This window comes from Podarcis filfolensis (genome assembly GCF_964270895.1).
Source record: "Podarcis filfolensis genome assembly, chromosome: 15".
In the NCBI taxonomy this organism is placed as follows: domain Eukaryota; kingdom Metazoa; phylum Chordata; class Lepidosauria; order Squamata; family Lacertidae; genus Podarcis; species Podarcis filfolensis.
The window spans coordinates 2116060-2120746 of NC_139618.1; positions in this window are offsets into that span (position 1 = coordinate 2116060).

Consider the following 4687-nt stretch of genomic DNA (forward strand, 5'->3'; position numbering starts at 1 on the left):
GCCCAGCCAAGCCCTGGAAAGGGCATCTGGCAAGGGAGAGGAGAGACCCCCCTCCCCTTTTTAAGACAGCTCCCGGGAGTGTGTGTGTGATAATTTCTCTTTTTAAAAGCAAGCCCCGTTGGGCGAGCAGGCAGAAGGCCCCCTCTATATCGCAGCCCCCCCCCCGTTTGCAAAAGGGCATGAAGGCAGAGCGCTCTCTCTCTCTCCTGCCTTCTTTGCCTTCGGAGATAGACTGCGACTGGATGGGAAGGTTCCACTGGGCGCTCACTAAGGATTTGTAGGCACAGGCGCCGTGGGCAAGCAGGATTGCTCGGACTAAACCTCACAGACATAATGGAATTGTGCCGACTAGTTACTGTAAGAACTGTTTCAGAACTGACACCAGAGTTTGGGTTTTTCCTCTTCCCACCCTGTTGCTTTCCCCTTGCGTTGTGAATTTATTTATTTTTTAAATTCTTCAGCTACATCTGTTTTTTTGTTTATTTAACACTTTCTCTTTTTTAGCCTGTCCTCCAGACACTCCAGGGTTCGGTACATCAATGAAGATATATAATGCATTTTTAAAAAAAACCACGTTTTAAATGTATGTGCATGTCAAATAGGTCCCATCTGGTAGCGCTGAGGTTTAATTTATTGGGAGAGAAAGGAGGGGCAGGTGGTGGTTAGCACTCTGTACAGAGATAGGCTGTAAACATTTTAAATGCTTGATATACTCACCTTCAGCCTCACTGTAACCATTAGTTGGTGTTGCCCTCGTGTGAACCCAGAGGACACATTTAAAGCTGCTTATTTATTTATCAGGAACGTGGGTGGCGCTGTGGGTTAAACCACAGAGCCTAGGGCTTGCCGATCAGAAGGTTGGCGGTTCGAATCCCTGTGACGGGGTGAGGTCCCATTGCTTGGTCCCTGCTCCTGCCAACCTAGCAGTTCAAAAGCACCTCAAAGTGCAAGTAGATAAATAGGTACCTCTCTGGCGGGAAGCTGAACGCCATTTCCGTGCGCTGCTCTGGTTTGCCAGAAGCGGCTTAGTCCTGCTGGCCACATGACCTGGAAGCTGTACATCGGCTCCCTTGGCCAATAAAGCGAGATGAGAGCCACAACCCCAGAGTTGTCCGCAACTGGACCTAATGGTCAGGGGTCCCTTTACCTTTACCTTATTTATCACATTTATACCTCACCTTCCTCAAAAGAGCTCAAGGTGGTGTACATAGTTCTCCAGCCCATTTTGCCCTCACAACCACCCTGTAAGGTAGGTTAAGCTGAGAGACAGTGACTAGAGCAGTGCTGCCCAGTGAGCTTCATGGGTGAGCAGAGATCTGAACTCTGACACTCCATTGGTAATATGGAGCTAGGCAGCCCACAAGCAACTTGTCCCTTGTGGGCCACCTAGCTCCATATTACTTACTCTGACTGGCAGCAGCTCTGCTTGGGAATAGTCTTCTTTTCCATCAGCTGGTGTTTAAAAAAAAATATTAATTGGAGTAACACAATTATGTTACTGTTTGCTACAAAGTGAATACGTTTCCTCTCTATGCAAGAGCAGCACCCAACTACAGTGGTACCTCAGGTTAAGAACTTAATTTGTTCTGGAGGTCCGTTCTTAACCTGAAACTGTTCTTAACCTGAAGCACCACTTTAGCTAATGGGGCCTTTCGCCACCACTACGCCACTGCTGCACGATTTCTGTTCTCATTCTGAAGCAAAGTTCTTAACCCAAGGTACTATTTCTGGGTTAGCGGAGTCTGTAACCTGAAGCGTACGTAACCTGAAGCGAATGTAACCCGAGGTACCACTGTATTGTGTTCTGATGTGGGGGTGCTAGTGGTATTGGGGGTTCCTTTTCTTATCCCCAGGAAAAGCCTCCAGACAAATTTTGCCTAACAGATTCCCCCCATGTTCATTGTGGAAAGTGGCAACAAAACTTGTCTCTCCCGCATTGGTCTCTACAGCCACAGCAGGCGCTGCAACCTGCCAACAGTTTGACTTCTCCCCCAAAGGCAAACTTCTCCACTGCCTCTCAAGACAGATGGGCGCCAATAACTAAATAGTTTTAACTGGATTTTGAATAAACGTGTAAAACAATGCAATCGGCTGTGTCTGTTTTGAATTTTATTTATGTTATTATCTGCCTTAGTGGGTCGGGCAAGGTGCTGTTCAGAATAAAGCTTTTTAAAGGGTAGGGTAAGGAGGACTGCGAGGGACGCGGGTAGTACTGTGGCTTAAACCACAGAGCCTAGGGCTTGCCGATCAGAAGGTCAGCAGTTCGAATCCCCGCAACGGGGTGAGCTCCGGTTGCTCGGTCCCTGCTCCGGCCAACCTAGCAGTTCGAAAGCATGTCAAAGTGCAAGAAGATAAGTAGGTACCGCTCTGGCGGGAAGGTAAACGGCGTTTCCGTGTGCTGCTCTGGTTCACCAGAAGCGGCTCAGTCATGCTGACCACATGACCCGGAAGCTGTACGCCAGCTCCCTCCGCCAGTAAAGCGAGATGAACGCCGCAACCCCAGAGTGGGCCATGACTGGACCTAATGGACCTTTACCTTTAAGGAGGACTGGGAGTGAGTTTATTGAACCAAGGGTGCAGGCTCCCGAATAGGTTTAGGACCCCCTGTGCTATGATGTCAAGGGGCATAGTTCTAGGCTGCAGGCCCTCTGCTGGACACCCTTTGCTATTGCATAAAGGCATTTCCCAAATACAGATTGGTTGCTTTGTTGTTTAGTCGTATCAGACTCTTCGTGACCCCCTGGACCAGAGCACGCCAGGCACTCTTGTCTTCCACTGCCTCCCGCAGTTTGGTCAAACTCATGTGCGTAGCTTCGAGAACACTGTCCCACCATCTCGTCCTCTGTCGTCCCCTTCTCCTTGTGCCCTCCATCTTTCCCAGCATCAGGGTCTTTTCCAGGGAGTCTTCGCTTCTCATGAGGTGGCCAAAGTCTTGGAGCCTCAGCTTCAGGATCTGTCCTTCCAGTGAGCACTCAGGGCTGATTTCCTTCAGAATGGAGAGGTTTGATCTTCTTGCAGTCCATGGGACTCTTGAGTCTCCTCCAGCACCAGAATTCAAAAGCATCAATATGTTAGCACCCAGCATCTCCTTTCTACCCAGGGATGTAGAGAATATCCTCAGTGATCCCCTGCCCACTGTTCCAGAAAACAAAATTTGGTTTCTCGTGTGAAAGCAGGTATGTGTAAAAAAATGGGGGAAGGGAATAATAAACAAACCAACCTGTCTTTGCAAGGGGCGGTTGCTATCATTTTGGGTTACACTTTCCCCAGCTCTGCGGAATCCATTTTTTTGAGATGTGGCCAACAGTAATTTATTCCCTTTTTTATTTTATTTTAAAAATTCAGCCCCTTTCCTAATCAGTGGACTCTCCTCCATTGGAGGTGTTAAACAGAGGTTGAATAGCCACCTGCCTGGGATTCCTCAGCTGCAATTCCTGCGTTGCAGGGGATTGATGGCCAAACTTGGCCCTCTAGCTGTTTGGGGACTACAACTCCCATCATCCCTATCTAACAGGACCAGTGGTCAGGGATGATGGGAACTGTAGTCCCAAAACAGCTGGAGGGCCAAGTTTGGCCATCACTGGACTAGATGATCCTCAGGGATCCCTTCCAATTCTAAAATTCTATGATTTTACGCTCCCTAGCATGGAATCCATCCCCTCCCCCACCGCGGAGAGCTGTACCCTGGGACTGCTTGTAAAATGATGCCAACTGCCTCGAGTACATTGACAGGCTGCTGTGTAAAACACTTCTTGCACAAGAGTAAGTGCAAGTAAAAAAGGAGCAAAAAACCCCCTATTTATTAACACTTCTTAGCCACTCCGATTCTATGAACAGAAGTATTTCAAGGCTAACCCGAATGATCTCTCAGTGTAGCTGTTGTTGGCATCTATCTGTCTCAAGAGACAATGGAGTGTACGGGGGGGGGGCAAGACTGCTTCACTAGCAGCACCCAAGTGACCTCTCCAGGACACAAGTTTGGGGGTCCTGGGCTGCCCAGACGACAAGAACCCCCTCTCAACTTCGCTGATGTGGTCCAAAGGAAAGCAGAACAAGATGTCTGTGGCACCAGCTGGGCTGCCAGAAGGAGGCCTACAAGGCACCATCTAACCACTCCTGATTTGTGGAGTTTACTCCTTAGCCTTTTCTTCTCCCAAAGAGATTGCACAAGACAGCAGAGCTTTAGGATCAGAGTCTCCCTTTGCAGGTTGCCCAGCCCCATCTGCCCCTCCTTCCCTCTGTAAACCACTCTGAGGCCTTGCTTTTTTATTTACAATCAGCCAATATACCAAATTCCATGAAATTATTTACATTATTGATATACTGCTTTTCAGGTGGACCTCACCAAGTGGTTTACATAATTTATTTCATAAATACACCCCTCGACTGCTAAAAACAACAAAAACAACCACAAAGTGGTTTATAGAAAGAGTAAAGCAAGAAAAATTAATAAGAGTAATGAAACAAGAAAGAAAAATAGTAATAGACTAAAACCGGATTAAAACTTGCTTCAACTTCCTAAACATCTAGGTAGGCTTGTGTAAAGAAGAATGTTATTAGGTGTTAGGTGGTACTTGCAATTTTACGGGGCCTGTCCCTGCTGCTGCTGACCCAGGCTCCTGACTTTCCTTCGTGGCCCACTGATGAACCCCACCTTTGCAACCCGATTCAGACAAGACACGCTCAA